The sequence below is a fragment of the Tachypleus tridentatus genome, chromosome 12 (genome assembly GCF_004210375.1).
Source record: "Tachypleus tridentatus isolate NWPU-2018 chromosome 12, ASM421037v1, whole genome shotgun sequence".
Classification (NCBI taxonomy): domain Eukaryota; kingdom Metazoa; phylum Arthropoda; class Merostomata; order Xiphosura; family Limulidae; genus Tachypleus; species Tachypleus tridentatus.
In genome coordinates this window covers 131,718,532-131,734,375 of record NC_134836.1, presented here as the reverse complement: position 1 = coordinate 131,734,375, position 15,844 = coordinate 131,718,532, and the positions used below count along the sequence as shown (strand labels likewise).

The 15,844-nt window shown below is 31.9% G+C and overlaps 1 pseudogene across 1 annotated transcript; it reads right to left on the bottom strand.

The window, feature by feature from the left end:
• Window positions 1-4,002: 4,002 nt before the first annotated feature.
• On the bottom strand, window positions 4,003-14,774 carry LOC143234717 (uncharacterized; annotated as a pseudogene). The gene is made up of 3 exons (XR_013018772.1): window positions 14,668-14,774; window positions 6,891-7,071; window positions 4,003-5,895 (listed from the first exon to the last, which is right to left on the bottom strand). The product of XR_013018772.1 is annotated as an uncharacterized LOC143234717 (transcript).
• Window positions 14,775-15,844: the final 1,070 nt, after the last annotated feature.

The following is a 15,844-nucleotide window of genomic DNA, read 5'->3' as shown; positions in this document are numbered from 1 at the left end:
TTCAATTGAATGCAAGAGGAGTTCATTGTGTTGAGATGTGGATGTTTCAACCAATATGTCACCAGAGCAGAGCTTCTTTACCAACTTGGGAGAGCCAGCAAGTCCCTCTAGTCTCTTCTGAATTAAAAAGGGAGACATCTGCCCTACAGGTTTGTCGGAAAGAAAATGTAGTGTAAGAAAATGAGGTACAACAGGTGTTACAGATGTTAAAGACTACTGCTCAGAATCTTCAAGACATGGTTGTTTACCTGTGGACTGTTTTTTCACTATTTTATTTAAGTTTTTATCTGGAAGATCCATAATAAAAAAGGAATATTTCAGTGCACACTAACCTCACTCACCATAAAACCCTATGACGGGATGCATTACAATGCCAAGTGCAGCAATGCCAGGGTTTTGTGAGCACTATACCCAAACACCAGCATCAGATACAATGTCCTAAACACCTGCTGAGAACATCCAACAATGGTACTTGGTTGACCCTAGCCAAAGTGGACCAACCAATTATGCCAACAGGACCACCCTATGACTGCTTGTCTACAGGAATTCAAGGCAAAAGTGGTGTGTTAGGGTTGAACCCCCTCTACCACCAGGATCCTCTCCTCCCCTTCATGGGTCACCATGTATGACAAACACGTGGGTGGATGTTTAGATCCCAGAGGAGGTAAACTGAAAGAATAGAGCCTTCCCTGGGAGGTCCCCTCACCATGTACAGGAATCCACACCAAGGGGTTGTGAAAAGGAATTTCATTAGACAAGCAGTGTCAAAAATAATTTTAACAACACAGCATTTCAGTTTTTTTTTTTTTTCAGAGCTCTAATGTTAGCTGCAAGATTCAGCTACACATAGCTCTGTTGCTACAGTATTTAATGTGGCCCCCAGTGTAGCAACAAGATTTTGGAGACATTATAAGTACATTGAATAATACACCAGGAGACAAGTCCAGGGCAAAACATGTGCTAAAAGCCAAGTACAGGACTTCTGTTAGGTGAGCATTGCACTATAGATGTGTCAAAGTGCTGCTTGAAGTCTACAAACTTACCTTCATTGAGCAATCTGCACCCAAGTATCTAACTAAACTGTTCATACAGACCACATGAATGTTGATTAAGAGCCAGAAGATGCACTCAAGGCCCAGTTTTCTTATATGCAGCATTGTGCTGCAAGTTGTGATTACATCAAAACTGACAGCTTTATCATTTGAGATCTGTACTCTTTTATAGACACTATTAAGTTTTTTATCTTCTCACTTGTGACAGAAAAGTCTATATATTTTAGTGCAAGAGTAAATGCAGCTTGCAGTACTATACAATTTGATTGTTATGGTAAGTTTCTGCTGTAGTCTAGATGGAGATTTACTTGAAAAGTCACAATTACATAATTTTTGTTGACTTTTTGCAGGTGCCATATGAGACAATTTCACATTTGTGCATGATAATGCCAGATTAACAATAGATTACTTATAGCAACAATGGATCGAGGTAATGGAGGGGCCATCAAAATAACCAGGTTTCAAACATGAATGAGATTTATTGCCATGCAATTTTCCTTCCAAAGTTGGGAGTCTGCAGCAAATCTTGACAACAAATGGAATATTGTGTTCCAAGACTACATCAAATGTATTTTTAGAAGTGTATATATTGTAGTGCTACAGTGAATGCAGCTGGCAATACTATGGAATTTCATCACTGAAAGATTGCAAAGATGATCTAATTTTTGATGAAAGAAGTTTCTTATCTGCAAACCTGTATTGAGATGACACTACACCTTGTTGTCAGATTTTTTGCAGGTGCCATTGGAGACAATTTCAACATATTGTCAAGAATGTTTACAAGTTTAAGGTTGTCATACCTCTTACTGGAAGTTAATTACGAACATTAGTTTTGTGTTTCTCATGTTTTCATGTTATATACTGAACCTATAATTAAAATTGTGGTACATGGAATTCATTTTATCTCGGCCATGCTCGATTCTGTGAGAACTGACTTTAATATATATTTGTTCTGTCTATGCCAGCTACCTGGACTGGGAGCATAAAATTGAATTTCAAATGTGTTTTCATAGATGTACAGTACTACCAATATAAATGGCAAGACTATGCCTACTATGGTTACAGTCTGTTTATATTACGTATGAGACTTAAACACAGTGTGAATCTCTGTTCTTATTAAAATGTTATAGTTTTCATGGAAAAGTGTGTGTGTTCAGTGATAAATGTCCATAAGACAGTCAATACATCCACTGGTTGGTCCAACATAGCACATAAAAAAACCTATTGAAAGGTTTGCACAAAGATATTTCAACTTAGCAAAATGGGCATCATGATTATTCACTTACAAAGTGAAAGTAGAAAAGTAAAATTTACTTCATGTACTTTCCAATGTATGCATTCAAATGTAATTACAAATTACATGCCAAATAGTACAGTCAGATCAAGGCATACGAAAACAAGTACTGGGGCCAGTTCAGGAATACATGTGCCTGGAGATGTGCAGACTAGATCTAGGCCTATGTATCTAGAGAATGCCAATGTATGCGAGGCTTTTACATGTATGAAGATACTGAAAACAGAAATTCCTTGTATTGTGGAAACTGTTACTTGGCATAGCTCATATAAATCTAATCAAAATGCTAAGTCACTGTTCTTATCCACGTTCATTGCAAAGCATGCAAACGTGGAAGAATCAGAAAAAGGTATTTGACAAGGTTTAGAGTGGCACCATACATACAGGATAAGCTGATTTCATAGGAACAAGAACACAACTTTGCATTAATGTTAAATAAAATTCTAGAGAAAACTAGAAAATCCAAACGACTTTCAAATTTGTTACTGGATAACACATGAAACAGGTGAATTATTACAGTTGAGAAGAACAGAAAAACTCTTTTATGTAGCAACAAAATTTCTTCAATTGAATGGAGAAAAATTTACTGGAAAAGCTGACAATGGTATAGGAAGCAAAATGATTTATCTACTAAAACTGTGAAACATTTGAGTGATAAAATTTTGGAAAATTTGAGTGCAGTATTTCACTGCATGTACTTGTGTTTAACACATTTTCTTCTTGATTTTTATGACTTTTGAAATTTTACTAACTTTGTAAAAAAATTAAAGAAAAATTCAACATACTAAATAAGTGAAATATCAGTGATGTGATTTTCATTAATATTTATCTTGTAGTATTATGTGGTCAAATAAATATCATACACATATGTTTTCAGGACTTAAAGATAGTGAGCTGAAAGTGATAGGAACCCTGTAAAATCACTTCACTTGATTTTACCATAATGCAGTAGAAACTGAGCTTTTCCTTGATGAAACTGTTATCTCCATGTGCTGATTAAATATTTTAAAACAATAAACTTGTTAGGTGAAGTAGATGAGAAATGTAGAATTTATTAATAAGTAATACCACCTACACTGTTCTATCTACCATCTTTTTCAGCCTACATTTGAGTATATTATGTAAAGTAGATGAAAGGTACAATCTATTAATAGTTAAACGTTTGTGCATGGTTCTATCTACCATATTTAAAATGTTGAGTTTTGTTCTTGATTAGAATACACCTCAAGTAGGTGATGAAAGGATAAGTTATTAGTAAGAACTTCTTGAGGGTTCTACCTACTTTATTTTTTATCATGAATTTAGTTCCTGATAAGTACATGAAGCAACCTGGTGAAAAAGTAACAATTAAAAACTATCAATTGGATTGCAGGGTTAAATTACCTGTAGTGGGCATAGCAAATGGATAAAAGAATCTTTCTTTTGTCATTTAGTGTTACGTTAAATTATATATTATAAAGTTACAAATTAGGTTTTGTGTATGCTGTGTCAACAACAGTTATCAAAACCCAATTTGTAGTACTGTAAGCCTTCCTGCTTAACTGCTGAGATATGTAGGCTACAAAAATGTAACATTTGTTCCCAGGGTGTATTCTTTAATTTTTTTTTAATTTAATGTTTCTTCTAAAGTATTTTTCACTAAACTGAACAACTGTACAGTTTTAAAAGAGAATGTATTCTTTAATATTTCTTCTAGTAATTACTTAATACAAAATTATTTCCACATGCGTTTTTTGATGTGATTTTAAATAATTATTTTTACTAAAGTGTTTTCCACACACAGCACAACTGTATGGTTTCTCATCAGCGTGTAACCTTTGATGCTTTTTTAAATGTGAATTTCTTCCAAACTGTTTATCACAAATTGCACATATGTAAGGTTTCTCCCCAGTATGTGTTCTTATATGACTCTTTAATTCACTGTTTGATATAAATAGTTTTCCACAAAGTTCACAACTGTATGGTTTCTCTCCTGTGTGTGTTCTGTGATGTCTTTTTAATTCTGATGTTCTAGCAAACTGTTTTCCACAAAATTCACAACTGTATGGTTTCTCTCCAGTATGTATTCTTTGATGATTTTCTACTTGACTCTTTGAACCAAAGTGTTTTCCACATACTGTACAATTGTAAGGTTTTTCCCCAGTGTGCATTCTTAAATGACTTTTCAAATCACCATTTGATACAAACTGTTTTCCACAAATTTCACAACTGCATGGTTTCTCTCCAGTGTGTGTTCTATGATGTCTTTTTAATTCTGAGGTTCTAGCAAATTGTCTATCACAAATTCCACAACTGTAAGGTTTCTCACCAGTGTGGGTTCTTTGATGTACTTTTAAATCTGAATTTCTTACAAAATGCTTTTCACAAATTACACAGTTGTAAGGTTTCTCCCAGTATGTTTTTTTTTGATGATTTCTCAAGGCAGAGTTTGATCCATATTGTTTTTACAAACTGTACAACTATAAGGTTTCTCCCCAGTGTGTGTCCTCAGATGATTTCTCAATGAGTCCTTTGATATAAAATTTTTTTCACATACTGCACAACTATAAGGTTTCTCTCCAGTATGTATTCTTTGATGATTTTTTAAGATAGTACTTCCTGAAAAATGTTTACCACACACTGTACAATGGTAAGGTTTCTCACCAGTGTGTGTTCTTAGATGACTTTTTAGTTCACAGTTAATTCTAAATTGTTTTCCACAAACTATACAACTGTAAGGTTTTTCATCCATGTGTATCACTTGATGTGATTTTAAGATACTCTTTGTACTAAAGTGTTTTCCACACACTAAACAACTGTATGGTTTTTCCCCTGTGTGCATTCTTTGATGTATTTTTAAATAACTCCTTGTTACAAAATTTTTTTCACAAACTGTACAGCTGTATGGTTTCTCCCCAGTATGTGATCTCTGATGCACTCTTAAGTCACTATTTGTTCTAAATTGCTTTTCACATAATGAACAACTGTAAGGTTTCTCACCAGTGTGTATTCTGTGATGTTCTTTTAAATCTCTATTTCTTCTAAATTGTTTTCCACAAACTGTACAATTGTGTGGTTTTTCTCCTGTATGTATTATTTCATGTTCTTTCAATTCACCTTTTGTTCTAAATTGTTTAGCACAAACTATACAACTGTATGGTTTCTCCCCAGTGTGTATTCTCTGATGTGATTTTAAGTTACTGCTTGATCCAAATTGTTTTCTACAAACTGCACAACTGTAAAGTTTCTTCCCAGCATGATTTCTACCATACTGTTGTAAGGTACCGCTTCTCTCAAAATGTTTTCCATAAAATGCACAATGGCATTGTTTCTCATGAGATTCTATCTTCTCGTTTTGTGTCAGGTTATGCAATGTTACAACTTCTGTTTTACTGATAAAACAACTGAATGTTTTGCTATAACATTGAGGTATATTAAATTTGTTTAAGTGATTTCCTTTTAAAGTTGTTTCCTCACATAAATCATTGTTTGGTTTTGGGAAGTTCATAAATTTTGTAATGTAATTTTCTTGTTTAATACCATGATAACTTTCACAGCAGTTCTTCATATCTGAAATAGATTTAAAGGATGGTTGATGAGAGTTGGGATGTTTGATGAACTTCTAGATATATATTTAATGTTCTCATATGATTGATACCAATCTGAAAATATTAAAGCTAAAAACTGATTATGATACAGTTTGCATTCATTCACACTGTAGAGAAACCTTTATACCTGAATCAGAATAGAATTAGAAACAAACTGTAGGTAATAATCCATTGTCAAGAGGTTTTAGTAGATAAAGTAAGTTCACCTATAGAAATATGATAAACAGAGTCACAACAGTCAATGCATTTTTAACTAGCATCTTTAAATATTAACTTTTAGAAATATTTTCTGACATGTACCAACTGATTACTATCAAATCTTCTAATAACGATTTGTCTACTTAAACACATTAATATTAATACTTTACACATGTCGTTCAAAAGTTCTATATACAATTTATAAATTAATATTAATAGATGCTCAGTTGTAGGCAACACTAAAATACTTATCAACATATTACATTTCTTTTTATGAAGTTGAGCTATAATCCCTTTGATGCAAAGCTATTTGATTACCATCTTTCACATAATTCAAATCTCAGAATCTTCAAGGACAGCAGTATTCCCAAGTCACATTTATGTAAATAAATGATAGAAATATACATTCTGTATACATTGAAACTAATCTATAATATGGGTTTTAACCATCAGTCAGAGACTTTATACATGAAGAACCATGACGATAGAGACTGGTCAATTGTAGTTTCTTTTTTTTTTTATTTTAGAGAATTACTTTACTCCTTATTCAAATTAAATGTTTTGTTGGCATTTTATCACTTCAAAACCTGTCACACAAAGAATATTCAGTTAGAATGAACAAAAGATATTACATTTAAATCTATACACTTCAAATTAATCATGTTTCACTTGGTTTAATAACTTTTGAAAATTACCAATAACTTAACCATTTGTTTACCAAATATCAATGCACTTGGAGATTTAGATATTTGTACTTACCAGGTGTACTGTCTAACACAGATACAATTTCTTCTTGAAATTCAGTTTTTGTTTTGACGTTCATATTATTATAACAATTTGAACTATTCAAATCATTCTCATTGCTGTCACTGAAATTTGAAATAATATCACCTTCTAACAGGTCAGCAGCCTGTTCTGTTTTCTCATTGACAAATATGTTCTGAAATCAAATAACATGTAAAAGGTTAATCACAGATAATGTTATCATGATAGTCTTTGGACAATCAATTTAAAACATGAATATATAAAACTAATATACCTTAAGCTTCAAACTTAAGACAAGAAACAGTGTGTCAGGTGTCCAAAGCAATCTGGATGAAACACTGTGTGTCATAGACAGGAGTGATGGATTAGCTATTTTCCAACTCCTGTAGATTGGTAAATCAAACTATAACATATTTTCAGTGGATGTACTTTACTGTACCCTAACTTAACATATCCAATTCCAAGAGAATTCATTAAGAAATTAATGATAATATTTTTTTCCTTTTCTTCTAAAATAAAAGAAATTATTTTATCGAAAACCATAATTAGCTTTATTAGATTTTTTTTCTTCAAATTTGGTACATTGACATACATTTGCAGTCTGCAGACAGATGTTAAACTTGATTTAAATATACGCCACATTCACAAAGTTATTTAACAAAAGCCACTAAATTTTTACCAAAATGTTTTGTGAGTTTTCAGCTTATAGTTTTTATAACAGCTTCAACTAAAAGTACAAGAGCACTGTTTTTACATTTTTAGTTTGTCAGATTAAAAACACCTGATATAGAGCAGAAAAAATATAGTGGAAAACCATATGTAGAAACATAAGTATTAGTTAGGCCAAGCAATGTAGATTAACAGTTTCAGGCTATGGTTTTCAAAAGAATAATATAGTGGACTGTTATTATTCATTGTCAACTTTTAAGCAAAGATTTCCTAAACTTTATGTAACTTACCTGATTAAAAAAACATCATGTTATATTAGTTTTGGCAATTAATGAAGACAATGTTGTATCATACAGCTACATTGAGTACATGTTGATGATAACATGAAACTATAGTATGTATATCTTCAAAATATTTGCCAGTATTTCAGTAAACAATAAATGACTTTCACATAAAAAAAGTCATATTTTCCAGAAGTATTTTAAATAAACTAAACAAAACAAAAATCACTTATTTGTGAATATCCTGAGTACTAGTTTTGAATTGTCTATATGAAAAGTGATTTTTGTGTTACAATAAAAAATCTTTTCTACATCCCCAAATTCATTTCTGTAATCTCTTAAACCTCCTAAATACATTTGAAGATTTTATGTTCATTTAATTATCTAAAGTAGTTTTAAGCTTATAACAGTATACATCTATTTATAATTACATTTTATTGCCCTCTGAACCATGTCAAACTACAACTACTGCCATAATAAGTTGTCACTTGTGGAACATGTAGGTCATGTTACTATATCAAATTATCTTATCCCCAAGTTGCTCATGTGTAGGCTTCATGAAACATTCTTATTATTTTATTTATTTTACATAATCTGACATTAACCAGCCAAAAGAAATCCCTACTTTTCATTTTAGTTAATTATATAATAATAGATAAACATGAAAACAAGAAATAAAATATGTACACATGTTGTTTTGTTTTTGTTTTTTCAGTCAACCATTGATGAAGCTTAATCCTAACTTTGTGTATTAATGGTAGTAGTGCCCGAAATAATTTTTTCATACTAATGGAATGGTAGTAGTGCACTAAATAATTATTTAATTAAATAATGCTCCAAAAAGTAAAATAATAACATGTAGGAAGCAGGTAATTTCCTCTAATTATGATAATGTTTCTGTTTTTTAGTATGCAACAAAAGCCATTACAAATTGTCATGGGAATGAAGCTTCTACAAAAAGAACAATTGTCAGTTCTCTGTTCTGTACACAATGTCATATAATATGTGAAATTATAGGTGAAAATCCTTGGCTTTCTATTGGTTATAATGATACAGAATTAATCTTCTGAGACAACTACTGAATCCTGAGAGAAAGGATGCAACTGGTGGGTGTGGTAAATGGTATCTAATTTTCAACTGATAGCTCTGTAACCAAACAAAATTGAAGGCTATACAAATTATGGTTTGTTTGGACAATAACAATTTTACAGTGAACACTTTGCATTTAACTTCATAGTTATTGAAGGAGTGAAACATAAAATAAGGAATAGGATATACAAAGAAAAAATATGTCACACTAGAAGAAATTCAGAATATTATAAAAATATTGTCTTACAACATAAAGAACTTTAATGTAATTACTATTAAAATATATATTATTAGCTAATATTTTATGCTACACTAATTGGTATAACATAGAAATTGTAGTATAACTAAAATGTTTAATGTAAGACATTGAAACCTGGTGACACATGCAGTCAAAAATAAGAGCTGCCAGAGGGTAAAGGGAATAAAATTGGCAGCCCATACTTAAAGCATTGTTAAGAATATTAGGGTAAATATTTATTCATTGGTTAGCTTGGCTACATATTTTGTTTTACTCACCATAATACCTAAAGCTAAAACAGTTTGGTCACTAATTTAATTTTATTTCTACCAGTTGCATGCACAATGTTTTGTTTTGTTTTCAAACTTAAGACACTTTTTATAAGATGTACATAAACAGTACTAAAATTATACATGATGACAAGAAACCCACTTGATGTAAAAATGTATTCTAAAAACTATTAAAGTACATATATTTTTTATCTTTTTATTGTGCAAGCCAACAAAACAAAAAAGTTGTGTATAGTGCCATATCTCACTAGCATACAACAATCATTATTTGAAAGAAACAATAACTACATTATTTCAATAAATTTATACAAAAACAGATTGAAAGTAAACAAACTTTAAACTGTAGTATCCTATAAAAACAATCATTCTAAACAATTCTCTCAACTCTTATGCCACTTTTCAACAAAAACTGCAAATTCTGAGATAAAATGTGCTGTCCTTCACATTGGTATTGTTGCCAAGTTCAATGTGAGCAATAATAATCTGATTAGTTATTCTAAGTATGCAAAACCCTGAAGTCAAACAGTCTGATAAAATCACAAAAAATAAAAAACAATTTTAGATAATCCATGTATGAAATAAGTCAGATCAAATAAAAATATTGAACCTGAACAATAAAATTTACAAAAATCAGACATTCAAATTATGACCAACATTATAGCTGATTTTACATATAATCTTAAAATTTCACACTGTTTAATATTATAGGTGATTTCACATAACTTTCAATCATTATGTAAATCATAATAGCTGATTTGAGAAACAATTCTATGAAAATGCATTTTCTACCTTATAAATGGCATGACACAAAATTCTACACATTTGCATCATAAATAAAACAAAAGCTCATTTGATGCAGAATTCTATTGATTCAAATTAGGTACACATTATGGTTTATTTTAAACATGGTTCTACATATTCATAGTGTAGTCAATATTATAACTGATATGACTCTACAGATTTACATGACATAATCATTGCTTATTTGACATGGGACTGTACACATTCATCTTCAGTTCTAAGAATTGTTTAAACAGAATCACATCAATAAACTATCTTAACTATTGTTAAGAGTTCTTATCACACAGTTTGAAAGCCAGAAAGATTAATTATAATAGTTATAGAACAATGTTTGCATTGTGTGTTATTACTATGTATCCTTACATGCAATATTTGATTAAATAAAAATTTAGTATATCTGTATCATTAGTGTAAAAAAAAGTAATTTGAAATTCCATTGAGAGAGAAAAACAAGACACAAGAAAATATGATGTTTCTTGTTTTTCATGTATATTCTCTACTTAAGATTTTAAAAGTAGCAAAATTGAGCCATTCACGATGGTAACTTGAAATGAATGTCCTCTATGTGTTTGATAACGTGAAAGATGAAATTATTCATTTAACAATGCTTAGAGGTCATAAAACAAGAAAATTAGGTAGACCAGCCAATTACCTGTGGCGTCAGTGCTCACTTGGGGTGCCTGCAATTGATAGGGATGACATACATAGTGGCTATGAGTGAGTTGCAGTCTTTTATAGTAATCTGTGTTGAATTTTTTTCTAGTCCTAAAACAAAAACATGCCAAATATTCTGTGAACATCAAATCTGCATGTGACCTCTTCACCTTCATGTTTCTCCATTACACACAGCAAATTTAGCTGTCCAATTATTTTTCTGTACATTCTAATAGAGAAAAATAAAGTTCTTCATGACAAGAAATTGGAGCAAAAAAGGGAAAATCATGACCCCTGTTGCAACTCTTCATGCACACACAAAATAAATTTCGGAAGTTGGGGGTTGCACATTGCATAATAAAAACATTTTTTCTGGTATCATTGATATAAATAAGAGTTTCATTGTTGTATGATTATTCCAAACTATAAACTACGTAGGATCAATAATTTTCCTGTTGCAAAATGCTGCCAATCTAGTATGAGAAATAATAATAAAAATCATGGCAGGTATTCCGATATAACATTTAGCATCTCACAAAGAGATGCAAAGCAATCGAGGGCGCTCAGAAGAGACCTTCTCTTCACCCTACTCGCAAAGTTAATTTTAACTGAGTTAGTGAATAATGGCTGAACCGACAAGATTTAAAGTTAATGAGATTATGCTGCAATCTGGAGGCAAAGGTCCGTTATTGACTCTTAAAATACAAAAACCCACAAGAGGATAGGGATCTGTAGATCTAAAATCCTCAGAATTTGATGTCGGGAGAAAATGAGAGTATCCCGAGAAAACCCACTTTCACGATCAGAGCGCTGAATATGAGAAAAGGTAATCTAAATTTATTTTATACTTTTTCATGGTGATAACAAGGTCACTTAAATGGATCAATCCCTTATAAAGTTAAGGTAAAGAAATAACAAATGAAATATAGTACTTTGATTAAAGAAAAAAGAAAGAGTGATATTTATTTAAGAAAGAAGTATTTTCAAATTTCTTATGAAAATCACATTCCACTAAGAGCAGTAAAACACTCTGATTCCATGTATAGATATACACTGCTGGCCAAAATCTTAAGGCCAATGAACATAAAGAAAAAATATGCATTTTACATTGTTATACTCAACCCCTTATTTGAATAGAGCTTTGAAAGATAAAAATATTAAAAGGGAAAATAAAAATAAAAAACCTTTTTGGCATTTAATAGGAAAAATGTGAACATTTTGAAATTAGCCTAAATAGTAGCTGGTTAAAAATTTAAGACCATACAAAACAGAAGTCCTAAACAGCATAAGAAATGCCCAACAAGAGGTCTCAGTAGTGAGTTGCACAGCCGTCATTGTGAATAACTTCAAAAATTCGCTTTGGCATGGTCAATATAAGCATTTGCAGAAGGCTGGCTGGAATGTTATTCCAAGTGATGAAGATAGCTTCACGAAGATCATTCACTGTTTGGGATTGATGTCCATTTCTATAGACTTCCCTTGCCATCCACTCTCAAACATTTTCAATGTGGTTCAGTTTGGGCAAACATGCTAGATGGTCCAAAAAAATCACATTATTCGCTATGAAAAAGTCCTTTGTCCTGCAGGCATTGTGGATTGCAGCATTGTCCTGCTGAAAGATCCAGTCATTTCCACACAAACAAGGGCCTTCAGTCAATAAGAATGCTCTTTCCAATATGCCAATGTAGCCAGTTGCTGTTTGATGACCCTGTATAACCTAAAGGTCCATTATTCCATGGAAGAAGAAAGCACCCCAAACCATGATGGAACCTCCTCCACTGTGTCATGCAGAAAATGTCTCCAGTGGGTTATCCTTATCATGCCAGTAACGTTGGAAGCCATCTGGACCATCCAGGTTAAACTGTGTCTCATCAGAGAACCAAACCTTCTTCCACTTTTCTTCATCCCATGTTTGGCGCTTCTCAGCAAAGTTTAACCGAGCTGTTTTGTGGTGTGGAAGGAGGTGTGGCATTTGAAGATGTTTACAGTTTTTAAAGCCTTTCTCTCATAGATGCCATCTTATTGTTCTTGAGCTGCATTCTACTTCTGTAAGGGCCTTAATCTGGTTCGATGATCGGCTGATGTCTTGCTGGACAACCCGTAGAATCCTCCTGCTCAATGCCAGAAAAATTTTCTTGGGCTGACCACTTGAAATTCTTGTTTCATATCCCTCAAGGTCTTTTAAGAAATTTGCAACAGAAGTTTTATTATGCTCAATCTCACCAGCGATGGCACGTTGAGAGATACCTTGCATTTGCAGCTCAACAATTCTGCCATGTTCAAACTCTGTCAACTTTTTAGCCTCTGCCATGTTTTTATGCAATGTAACACAGGAGATGTCAGTGGAAGATGTTGACAATGCTAGCAGCTTGAACACAAATGACTAAATTTCGTTATGTGTTTACCAATTAATGCTTTGTTTTGACCAGCTAGTATTTAGGCTAATTTCATAGTGTTCACATTTTCCCTATTAAATGCTAAAAAAGTTTTTCATTTTTATTTTCCATTTTCTTATTTTCATCTTTCAAAGCTCTACTCAAATGAGTGGTTGAGTATAACAATGCAAAATGCATTATTTTTTCTTTATATGCATTGGCCTCAAGATTTAGGCCAGCAATTGTATAATGACAGAAAAATTTTCATGAAAGTACTTAAATAAAAATATGAACTTTTTTGTGTAAAAAAGCCTTATAATATTTACTAAAGACTGACATATTTTATGAAGGTACACTAAAATTGAAAGTAACAAAATGGAAACTATGGTGGTCACTAAGAGGTCAAAAAGTCACTGGAATTGACCAAGCTTATCACAAGAGAGACAAAAGAAAAAAATAATCAACCAACCATAAGCAGACCTGCAACAAGTTGAATCATAGGTGTGGTAAACAAAATATGTAATATCCTTGTAAAAGAGAATGCATGAACACAAACGTAAGTGCCAAGAAGTATATATCTTCCCCAGACAACAGTACACAACATAATCAAAATAAATTGCTGTTTGAACAGCAACACAGCTCACACATGTACTTGTGATTTCCACAAAATATTTGTTCAACTTTCACATACCTCATGCAGCAGAAGGAAGAAATGGGTAACCAAACTATTTCATTCCAACACATTGTGATCAAGACACTAGATGTAGTGCCTGCAGAGTTCTATGGAACTGAACTGTTTTAAAAGTGGTGGTAAATCATCACTCTATTACACTAGATGGAATAAACAAGGAATGTAGGTTGGAACATCACAACCTTACAACAGATCCTTTTATAGAAGAAGCTCTGCTGTATTACTATATAATGAAGAAAAGTCAGACTGATCATCACGATGTAAGGACTGAATTAATGTGGTGGTGTTCCGGATCTAATTTAATACAACATGCTAAATCACTACAAGTACCAGGGCTGATTCAACACAGGATAATAGAAATTTATACTCAGAAGAAGAATCTAGTATTTTATATTATTTTCTACACACACAATGAGATTTGCTTAAGTAATTAGTATAAAGGTTACAGAACGTTCCATGGAAGCATTAACAATTAAATATTTGTGACCTGACAATATCAGTGTTGCAAAAAAATCTGTAAGGAATTTATTTATAACAGTGTAACAAACCAGTAGTGAAGTTCCTAAGCTTGTAACTACAATCATGTAATGAAGAATTAGTCTCAAGAGAATGTCCAAAAAGACACATTACAACATATATTCTCTTCAATAACAGAACGGTAAATGTTCAGATCTACAACTTACCTTGGTTGTTTCTATTCTTCCATCAAAGTTATCTTCTTTCTCCTCTTTTATCATATCAAACTTCAAATTGGTATGTACAGATCTTTCTTCTAAATAATTAGCTTTTCCTGTAGCTAGAAATACAAACAATACAGACTTCTCTATAACAAGACACAATATAACTTATGCATTGATAAATTATAACAGAAATCTATACAATATAGTGAACTAATCTGGCCTCTTAAATAATTGCTTACATAATATACTGGTCCACAGAAGAGTATTAAATTTCAGTAAAGAGCAGGTTCTTAAAAAATTCCTGGGCTGCCATGCACACAGTTAGTTGAAATCCCAAATCATGACTAAAGAGACACTCAGGGTCAGAGACAAAAGCATTTTCCAAAATATTTTAGAAACAAAATCTCAATAGTGATGAGTAGTTGTTTAGTACAGTACATATACCTTTGGAGTTGAAATACACACAATCCTAAACTGATAAGCAAAAAACAACCACCTAAGTCAACAGACCCACATTAAAAAAAAAAGTGAAAAGAACTAGATGGTTTTCAGAATGTAAGTTCATTTCAATGAAAACATTTAATAAGAAAGTAAAAGAATGTAAGATGTAGATACTATCCCTTCCTAATCAGAATTATGAAAAAACCACAGAAGCATGGATGTGACATCTTTAACATCTCAAAATTTTTGGAGAATGAACCACAATATATCCAACTCCAAAGATCATTCTCTCTAATGGGTCACCATCACAGATGGTGGAATAAAACCTAAAATGACTGTAGAGGTACTGGCTCACTTCATATGTAAATAAAGCTGCCTAAACATAGGACCTCATGCTACAATAAAGATTTTCCAGCAATTGTTTTTGAAACAACTTAAGTTACCTTCACACTTTGGGAATCACCTTGTCTTCAACAAATAACATGAAAATTGGGATTTAGCATTTGTTAAACTTCACTTTAAGTTAGTAGTAGTGCATAGGTAACATTTTATTTTTATAATTTTCAAGACATAACTTTCAAAAATGTCTTTGATTTACTTATTAACTGAATTAATATAAATCTTTTTCTTTCCTTATGTAATTTTGTTGTACTAGACATTGTATTAATGTAACCTCAACTAAATTTTAAATGTTATAAGATTTATTTCTATATCAAACTGATGTTCCTGGTTTAAATAT